Genomic DNA, 11,370 nt, shown 5'->3' on the forward strand with positions numbered 1-11,370 from the left:
GAGAAGTATCAGAGGGAGGATCCCCAGTCACAGCCCTACTTCCCTCAGTGTTACAAGGAGAACAAGTAAGATAATGCCAGCATCGTGCACTCTCTAAATTGTAAATCCATACAGAAATGTTTGCTGTTGTTCCTGTTGTTCTCCACGAATGGTGTACTCCAAACCATGTTGATCTTCTTCCTCATTTATTTCTCCCATCTACATTTCTCATGGTGAATAATAAATCAATAACCAATTAATTAATCGATCATCATAATATCATCTCCATCCCTTAGAATTATTCGTAGTTGCTTCAGCAGCTGTCTGAAAGGAGTGCCTGGTAGGACTGATGTTTCTTCCATAACACAAATTTATTGGAGGTTATTATGAGCCAGGCATTGGGACAAGGAGGTGAATGAAAAATGCAAAATTCAGTCAAGTGGAGCAAACAGACAAATAAAGAAAGGATTTCAATATTGCTGCGCTGTGTAAGTTAAGTACAAAGGACCACAGGGAAGCATGGGAGGGAGGGCGTGACTACCTGGGGGAGTCAGGGAAGACTCTACCACGATCATACTAAAAGCAACTTCTCAGAATGTAAAAAAGGGACAGGGGGCACTAGGATGCCAGGCACAAAGTCACGGAGGCCTGCAAGAGATCTCCCTGTGCTGGCAGGGACAAGGACAAGTTCCAGCCACACGACAGATGTAAGACTCACTTCTTTAGGCAGAGCTCCCAGTCCCCTCTGCACAGCCAGGTGTCAGCCCTTGCCCTGCACGGCCATGACTTACCTCACCAGCCCTGCTACCGCCCCTCCCTGATCACAGTAAGCAGCAGAGGCTGCTCAGCTTCCTCCCACCAGGCCATGGATCTTCCTGGACTGGAGCCTCATGTGCCCAGTGGGCCCAGGCAGGAGCCACACTATCCATACATAATGTGCATCCTTATTTTTCCCTCAAAAATGTTGGCAAAATGTGTACGTTATATATGGAAAATATGGTATACTCTCCAGCTTTCTGCCTTCCCTCCCCAATGTTCGGCCAAATGTGATCCTCCTTCGGCCTGCTGAGGTCCTGGGTACCATCTTGGAGCTCCCAAAAGCATCTCTAAAAGTGAGCAGTTCCCTCTTCGAGGTCCCATCCTTTACTCCCTATACATTCTCCCCCCCACCCCATGCAGGGGAGGCAAAGACAACTCCATGCGTTCACCAAATCCTGTTCCGTTGTTCTCTTCCTGGCTGCACAGAAAGATACTTTTGACAACCTCCCTGAAAGTTTGGATTATAGTCAACACAAAAAAGTTTGGATTATAGTCAACACAAAAAAAGACATTTTTAAGGCTGGGCCTTGTGATCTGCTTCAAGGCCCAGCCTTAAAAATGTCACAGTATATACCTCCTATATCAGCTACTGTAAAAATGACCAAAAACTTGGTAGCTTAAAACAGTAAGAATCTACTCTCTCACTTCTATGGGTACCAGAAACCCATGATCAAGGTGTCAGTAGGGCCTTTGAAAGGTTCTAGGGGAGAATCTCTCCATGCCTCTTCCAGCTCCTGGTGGCTCCTGGCATTCCTTGACTTGTGGCTGCATCAGTCCAACCCAACCCCAACCTTTGTCCTCACATGTTCTTCTTCCCTGTGTCTGTTTCTGTGCCCAAACTTCCCTCTCCTTTCTCTTACAAAGACCAGTTACTGGATTTAAACCCACTCTAAACCCAGCATGATTTCCTCTCAAGATCCTTAAGTAATTACATCAGCAAAAACCATATTTCCAAATTTAAGGCCACATTCTGGGATTCCAGGTGGACATGAATTTGGGGAGGTCACTATTCAACCCACTTTACCTCCAATGCAATCCTGGCAGTTTCACAATCCAGACCCTGTAGCAACAAGATGGTCAGAGCTTTCATGTAGCCAGGCCCTTGAGTGACTATGTGAAGCCAGGTCCTCCCAACACCAACCCTTTCTGGGCACATGAGGTGAGCAAGAAAGGAAACCTGATGGTGTTAAGCCACTGAGATTTCAGGGTTAATTTGTTACAACAGCAAAGCTTCACCTGGCTTGGCTACCCCTCCAAGCGTTGTGCCTTAGCTCTGCAATTCAGACATGTTTATGGGCCCAGGGCTCACAGTCAGTGTTTTCATTTGGCTTCGATTTTTGCTCAAAAGCCCTTTTAGGCTGTTCTTGCTGAATGTCCCAGGAATTTCTCCTAGAGCTTTGCTTGGCTTGGATATGGCTGTTTGGGAGGTTTCTTGCTTTTCCTGGGTAGAATAATTAGGCTTTTGCTGATAACATCACTGTTTTCTCTACTGGTCCCAGAGGAGAATGTGGTAGCCAATGGTAGTTTGCTCTTGCTTTTATTGGTTTGGGGAGAATGTTAATGTTTTCTCGCTCAATTCATCCAAACATGAACCAAGAAAACCAGTAGCAAGTATTCCCTGCTTACAGAAGAAGAAAGAACACAAAGGTTTTAGAGGCATACTTACTAACTTGGGTTAAAATTTCTCAATTCTGCAAACTTAATGGCTATAATACTCAGAAATGTTACTTATTATCACAGAACCTAGTTCTCATACGTTTACTAAAAAAAAAAAAAAAAAAGGCACAATACCCCCCATTCCAGAGGCTGGCTTACAAGATTGAATGATACTAGTTACATGTTTAGGTAAGTGTGCAAACAGCAGTTCCCAGTTAAAGGTGAACTTCTTTTGTTCCTATGGACAGGCCACTTTATTCCCACTTGGATCTTCTTCCCTTCTGGGGAAAAATGATAGCTAAATTGGTGTTAAGCCATGACTTTCCGTCCTGGTCTCAACTCTCTCCAAGGCAGAAAGAGAAAGAATCTTCTACCTTTTCTCCAGTTCACTCTTTCAGATACTGCTTGTCTATTCCCTGGAAATAGGAACAAGACAGTGGATAAACTGACCAATCTTTTTAACCAGGGAAGTTATGCTTTTAAATATTTCATGAGGCTCAGCACCCGGAGCACAGTAGTTACGGTACCGGCCACATGCACCAAGGCTGGCGGGTTCCAACCCAACCCGGGCCAGCTATACAACAATGACAACTGCAATAAACAATACCTAGGCATTGTGGTGGGCACCTGTAGTCCCAGCTACTTAAGAGGCTGAGGCAAGAGAATCGCTTAAGCCCAAGAGTTTGAGGTTAATGTGAGCTGTGACGCCACAGCACTCTACCGAGGGTGACATAGTGAGACTCTGTGTCAAATAAATAAATAAATAAACATTTCGTGAGAATTTTGATTTTCCAATTTAACTGAAAGCTCTCTGAAGCTAGAGACAGCATCTTATTGTACTTCTATAAATCCCACAGCAGTCAGCACAACACCAAACTAATCATAGCCACCCTCACCACTGCCGCTCACTGGTTGACTACAGAGAAAACAGAGGATGGAAAATTTCCATGATTAAATGGTATTTGGCCTCCAATGACATATATGTTCACAAATTAATGGCAAGTATCAGTTAGTTGGTAACAGAGCAGAGGGAAGGTAGCAAAAGGTGTAATGCTGGACTTTACCTAAAAAATGCAATTAGTGTAACCTGGCTTATTCTACCCTCAATGAAACCCCAACAATTAAAAAAAAAAAAAAAAAAAGGACCAAGAAGAGACAGGATTCATCTCCACATTGGGTATATGGTAGATTTCCCTAGAAAGACATAGTACTGTTTATCATCCTCTCCCCAGCTGGATCAGCAAAACTGAGTCTTACAGTGTGCGGATATGTAAATTATAGTTATACATTATATAGTTAGATAATATGTGTATATATAAATATGCAATACATATTTATAGCACCTGTTCTATGCTGGACACTGCCCTAAGTATTTTATCTATACAGGGTGTCCATAAAGTTCATGTGTAATTTAAAATAGTTTAATTTAAAATATTAAAACTTTATATTTTAAGGTGAAGTCTCTATTTCAAATTCTCTCAACTCCACAACATACTTACTATCATTACCACCATCGTACAAGAGAAAACTGAAACCTGGAGAGGATAATGTAACCAAAATCATGGAAGTAGAGAGTAGCGAGGCCAAAATTCAGACCCTGGCATCCTAGCTCTGGTGCCTAGACCTTGGTCAATACACCACAGTGCCTCTCAAGGATTAACAGGAAGTTGGAGAGGATGGAAAAGCAAGCGCCTAATCAGAATGGTCCCTGATTAGGCTTGGAGAGGAGGCAAGAATGGCAGAGGAGGCTTGCCCTCCCAGATAGATTCTAAAGAGACACCCTCAAGGCGGAGCAAGATGGCAGCCGAGTAACAGCTTCCTTGCATCTGGGCACCGTGAGTCTGGGGAGATAGGACTCCAGGCATCTCTGGCTGCTGGGATCTGCCTATCATCACCCCTGAGAGGATACAGGGAGTCAGCGAGAGACTTCTGGATCCCAAGAGGAGGACTAAAATAGTGGAAAACCGACAAGTGGTCGCATGTGTTCAACCCATCTAAACCCGCCCGCAACTGTAAGTTCAGTAGCAGCGAGGCTGCAAACCAGAAAGGCCTTACCTGTGAACTCTTTTGGTGTCTTTGGACTTGGCACTCAGCTGAACTGCCTTGGGGAGAGCCTGAGCGGGAGTGCGGAGAACTCTGGCCTTTGTCTAGGGCCCCAGTCTGAGCCGCTGAGCCAGACGGAGCTAATAGTGTTTGGCTCTGGGTCACAGGCAGCCATTGTGAGCGATCTGCCCCGGCAAGCTCCACCCTCAGGGTCGCATTGAGTGGGAGCTGGTAACCCAGCGACCAAGTAGCCTAAGGGCGGGGTCTGAGCCGCCTTGCAGCCCTAACCCTCGGGGGCAGAGGGAGACCAGTTTTGGCACACAGGGTAAGTGGATAGCCACTTCAGCAGTGATTCCAGCGACAAACACTTCCCTGGGAAAGATTCTGCTCAGCAAGTGAACAAGTTCAAAGTGCCTTTTAAGTGGGCTGAAGAAAGATTTAGGGTGTCTACCTGCTGGGGTTTGAGAAACTAGCAGCCTCCAGTCGTATCAGAACTGTGATTAACATCTCATACCCCAGAAGACCACGTGTTGCCCAGACAATATTCAATAACATATACATACTGCTTTGTTTTTGGTTGTGTTTTTTTTTTTGGGGGGGGGTTTGGTTTTTTTTTTGTTCTTGTTTATTTTGATGTTGTTGATTGTTGTTTTGTTTTTTAAGTTCAACCTTTTCCATACAGATCCTATTTCTTTCTCAATTTTTCTAGTTTAATTATAATTTCCCATTGCTGCCTATTTCAATAATTAGAACTTCATTTTTGTTAGTGTTTCTACCGCTATTATTTGGTTTTTCCAGCCAATTTTATCCCATAAAGTTTTCTGTTTGCTTGTTTTGGTTTGATTTATAGCATTTTTGTCTTTCCTCTCTATTTGGTGGAGGTGGGGTACTATGTCTGATCAGGTTAGCAAAGAGCTGCTGACCTCAAGAGAACCACCCAACTGGGCACCCCCAGAAGGTAGTTTTTTTTTTTAAGGTTGTATCAAAGTACCCTACTGTACACCTATATTGCTCTGTCTCCCTCTTTCTGTGCCTCTCTTCTGTTTGTCAATATTCCTTTTACCCACCCCCTCTCCTTTCTCTATTTTTCTTTTTTTTTTCTTATCACTCAGTCCTCCTTTCTTTCATCCCTTTTTTGCTCTTCAACCTTCTCACCCTTCTGGTCCTGTAACCCTTAGTCCACAGGCACAAGAACTTAAAGAGCAAGAGGAAGTGAAAGGAAAATTAGGGCAAGGAAAAAGATAAAAGAAATCACTCATGAGGAAGAATCAGCAGAAAACTCCAGGCAACATGAAGAACCAGTCCAGAACAACCCCACCAAGGGACCATGAGGTAGCTACTGCAGAGGATTCCACCTATACAGAAATGTTAGGAATGACAGAAAGGGAATTTAGAATACACATGTTGAAAACAATGAAAGAAATGATGGAAACAATGAAGGAAACTGCTAATAAAGTGGAAATTAACCAAAAGGAAATTCAGAAACAGAATCAAATAAGAGATGAACGATATGAAGAATATAAAAAGGATATAGCAGAGCTGAAGGAAATGAAACAGTCAATCAGGGAACTTAAAGATGCAATGGAAAGTATCAGCAACAGGTTAGACCATGCAGAAGAAAGAATTTCAGAGGTAGAAGACAAAGTTTTTGAGATAACTCAGATAGTAAAAGAGGCAGAAAAGAAGAGAGAGAAAGCAGAACCTTCACTGTCAGAATTATGGGACTTTATGAAGCGTTCCAACATACGAGTTATAGGAATTCCAGAAGGGGGAGAAGAATGCCCCAGAGGAATGGAAGCCATACTAGAGAATATTATAAAAGAAAATTTCCCAAATATCACCAAAGATTCTGACACACTGCTTTCAGAGGGATATCGGACCCCAGGTCGCCTCAACTCTAACCGAGCTTCTCCAAGACACATTGTGATGAACCTCTCCAAAGTCAAGACAAAAGAAAAGATTCTACAAGCTGCCAGGAGTAAGCGCCAGTTGACCTACAGGGGCAAATCCATCAGAGTGACCGCAGACTTCTCTAATGAAACTTTCCAAGCAAGAAGACGATGGTCATCTACCTTTAATCTACTTAAACAGAACAATTTCCAGCCCAGAATTCTGTACCCTGCTAAGCTAAGCTTCAAAATTGACGGAGAAATCAAATCATTTACGGATATACAAACATTGAGGAAATTCGCCACAATAAGACCAGCTCTACAGGAAATACTTCAACCTGTTCTGCACACTGACCACCACAATGGATCAGCAGCAAAGTAAGAACTCAGAAATTAAAGGACAGAACCAAACCTCCACACTGATGCAAAAGATAAAACTAAGCAATGGACTCTCACAAAATAAGACGAATGGAATACTACCACACTTATCAATTATCTCAATAAATGTTAATGGCTTGAATTCCCCACTGAAGAGACATAGATTGGTTGACTGGATTAAAAAACACAAGCCATCCATTTGCTGTCTGCAAGAAACACACCTGGCTTCAAAAGACAAATTAAAGCTCCAAGTCAAGGGTTGGAAGACAATTTTTCAGGCAAATGGAATTCAGAAGAAAAGAGGAGTTGCAATCTTATTTTCAGATAAATGTGGATTTAAAGCAACTAAAGTCAAAAAAGACAAAGATGGTCACTTTATATTGGTCAAGGGAAAAATACAACAAGAAGACATTTCAATTCTAAATATCTATGCACCCAATTTAAATGCTCCCAGATTCTTGAAACAGACCTTACGCAGTCTGAGCAATATAATATCTGATAATACCATCATAACAGGGGACCTTAACACTCCTCTTACAGAGCTGGACAGATCCTCTAAACAGAAATTAAACAAGGATATAAGAGATTTAAATGAGACCCTAGAACAACTGTGCTTGATAGACGCATATAGAACACTCCATCCCAAAGATAAAGAATATACATTCTTCTCATCACCCCATGGAACATTCTCCAAAATTGATCATATCCTGGGACACAAAACAAATATCAACAGAATCAAAAGAATTGAAATTTTACCTTGTATCTTCTCAGACCATAAGGCACTAAAGGTGGAACTCAACTCTAACAAAAATGCTCGACCCCACCCAAAGGCATGGAAATTAAACAATCTTCTGTTGAATAACAGATGGGTGGAGGAAGAAATAAAACAGGAAATCATTAACTTCCTTGAGCATAACAACAATGAAGACACAAGCTACCAAAACCTGTGGGATACTGCAAAAGAAGTTTTGAGAGGAAAATTCATCACTTTAGATGCCTACATTCGAAAAACACAAAGAGAGCACATCAACAATCTCACAAGAGATCTTATGGAATGGGAAAAAGAAGAACAATCTAAGCCTAAACCCAGTAGAAGAAAAGAAATATCCAAAATCAAATCAGAGATCAATGAAATTGAAAACAAAAGAATCATTCAGAAAATTAATGAAACAAGGAGTTGGTTTTTTGAAAAAATAAATAAAATAGATAAACCATTGGCCAGAATAACGAGGAATAGAAAAGTAAAATCGCTAGTAACCTCAATCAGAAATGATAAAGGGGAAATAACAACTGATCCCACAGAGATACAAGAGATCATCTCTGAATACTACCAGAAACTCTATGCCCAGAAATTCGACAATGTGAAGGAAATGGATCAATATTTGGAATCACACCCTCTCCCTAGACTGAGCCAGGAATAAATAGAGCTCCTGAACAGACCAATTTCAAGCACTGAGATTAAGGAAACAACAAAAAAGCTTCCAACAAAAAAATGCCTTGGTCCAGATGGCTTCACACCAGAATTCTATCAAACCTTCAATGAAGAGCTTATTCCTGTACTGCAGACATTATTCCAAAAAGTTGAGGAGGAAGAAATCTTTTCCAACATGTTCTACAAAGCAAACATCACCCGATACCCTAACCAGGAAAAGACCAAACTAGAAAGGAGAATTTCAGACCAATTTCATTCATGAATATAGATGTAAAAATTTTCAACAAAATCCTAGCCAGTAGATTACGGCTTATCATCAAAAAAGTCATACATCATGATCAAGTAGGCTTCATCCCAGGGATGCAAGGCTGGTTTAACATACGCAAGTCTATAAACGTTATCCACCATATTAACAGAGGCAAAAATAAAGATCACATGATCCTCTCAATAGATGCAGAAAAAGCATTTGATAAAATCCAGCATCCTTTTCTAATTAGAACACTGACAAGTATAGGCATAGGTGGCACATTTCTAAAACTGATTGAAGCTATCTATGACAAACCCACAGCCAATATTTTACTGAATGGAGTAAAACTGAAAGCTTTTCCTCTTAGAACTGGAACCAGACAAGGTTGTCCTCTGTCACCTTTACTAATCAACGTAGTGCTGGAAGTTCTAGCCAATACAATTAGGCAAGACAAGGAAATAAAGGGAATCCAAATGGGAGCAGAGGAGGTCAAACTCTCCTTCTTTGCTGATGACATGATCTTATACTTAGAGAACCCCAAAGACTCAACCACAAGACTCCTAGAAGTCATCAAAAAATACAGTAATGTTTCAGGATATAAAATCAATGTCCACAAGTCAGTAGCCTTTGTATACACCAATAACAGTCAAGATGAGAAGCTAATTAAGGACACAACTCCCTTCACCATAGTTTCAAAGAAAATGAAATACCTAGGAGTATACCTAACGAAGGAGGTGAAGGACCTCTATAAAGAAAAGTATGAAATCCTCAGAAAGGAAACAGCAGAGGATATTAACAAATGGAAGAACATACCATGCTCATGGATGGGAAGAATCAACATTGTTAAAATGTCTATACTTCCCAAAGCAATCTACCTATTCAATGCCATTCCTATCAAAATACCAACATCGTACTTTCAAGATTTGGAAAAAATGATTCTCCGTTTTGTATGGAACCGGAAAAAACCCCGTATAGCTAAGGCAGTTCTCTGTAACAAAAATAAAGCTGGAGGCATCAGCATACCAGATTTTAGTCTGTACTACAAAGCCATAGTGCTCAAGACAGCATGGTACTGGCACAAAAACAGAGACATAGACACTTGGAATCGAATTGAACATCAAGAAATGAAACTAACATTTTACAACCACCTAATCTTTGATAAACCAAACAGGAACATACCTTGGGGGAAATACTCCCTATTCAATAAATGGTGTTGGGAGAACTGGATGTCTACATGTAAAAGACTGAAACTGGACCCACACCTTTCCCCACTCACAAAAATTGTTTCAAGATGAATAAAGGACTTAAACTTAAGGCATGAAACAATAAAAATCCTCCAAGAAAGCATAGGAAAAACACTGGAAGATATTGGCCTGGGGAAAGACTTCATGAAGAAGACTGCCATGGCAATTGCAACAACAACAGAAATAAACAAATGGGACTTCATTAAACTGAAAAGCTTCTGTACAGCTAAGGAGACAATAACCAAAGCAAAGAGACAACCTACACAATGGGAAAGGATATTTGCATATTTTCAATCAGACAAAAGCTTGATAACTAGAATCTACAGAGAACTCAGATTAATCCACATGAAAAAAGCCAACAATCCCATATATCAATGGGCAAGAGACATGAATAGAACTTTCTCTAAAGACGACAGACGAATGGCTAACAAACACATGAAAAAATGTTCATCATCTCTATATATTAGAGAAATGCAAATCAAAACAACCCTGAGATATCATCTAACCCCAGTGAGAATGGCCCACATCACAAAATCTCAAAACTGCAGATGCTGGCGTGGATGTGGAGAGAAGGGAACACTTTTACACTGCTGGTGGGACTGCAAGCTAGTACAACCTTTCTGGAAGGAAGTATGGAGAAACCTCAAAGCACTCAAGCTAGACCTCCCATTTGATCCTGCAATCCCATTACTGGGCATCTACCCAGAAGGAAAGAAATCCTTTTATCATAAGGACACTTGTACTAGACTGTTTATTGCAGCTCAATTTACAATCGCCAAAATGTGGAAAGAGCCTAAATGCCCACCAACCCAGGAATGGATTAACAAGCTGTGGTATATGTATACCATGGAATACTATTCAGCCATTAAAAAAAATGGAGACTTTACATCCTTCGTATTAACCTGGATGGAAGTGGAAGACATTATTCTTAGTAAAGCATCACAAGAATGGAGAAGCATGAATCCTATGTACTCAATTTTGATATGAGGACAATTAATGACAATTATGGTTATGGGGGGGAAACAGAAAGAGGGAAGGAGGGAGGGGGGTGGGGCCTTGGTGTGTGTCACACTTTATGGGGGCAAGACATGATTGCAAGAGGGACTTTACCTAACAATTGCAATCAGTGTAACCTGGCTTATTGTACCCTCAATGAATCTCCAACAATAAAAAAAAAAAAAAAAAAAGAGACACCCTCAACAAGAGAAGTGTGTAGAAGCAGCAAGGGACTTCCCCAGTAGGCACCAATGCAATGGTACAGCCCTCTCTAAGGAAACAGCTGGTAACAACCCAACTTGGTAACCACTAGATAGAAGCCAGAGTGGAGCAACCCCCATCTCTTTGGTCTGAAATGATTAATACCCCAAATAGCAGCAGTACATGACAGTCCAGGAAGACACAGCTCTGGCAGATTGAAGACAAAGGAAATGGAAGATGCTTGGGAGAGGTTCCAGAAGGCCTTGCTGGGTCTGCTTTGAGCTTTGCCTCTTTTATGTACAAACTTCTAGGGATAAGAAACAGTCATCTTTCCCACCAGCTCTGCAAAGCTGGGCAGCCCATACCCTATGCTTGTTTACTATCACTGCATAAAGCATTCAGTCTCCCCCAGTTCTGGCCCTGCTCCACCACAAACAGAGTAGGCCAGGCTCTGGACTCAGCGTTGTCATCAAAAGCAAAGGGCAC

Source organism: Nycticebus coucang, chromosome 3, assembly GCF_027406575.1.
Source record: "Nycticebus coucang isolate mNycCou1 chromosome 3, mNycCou1.pri, whole genome shotgun sequence".
NCBI classification, from domain to species: Eukaryota; Metazoa; Chordata; class Mammalia; order Primates; family Lorisidae; genus Nycticebus; species Nycticebus coucang.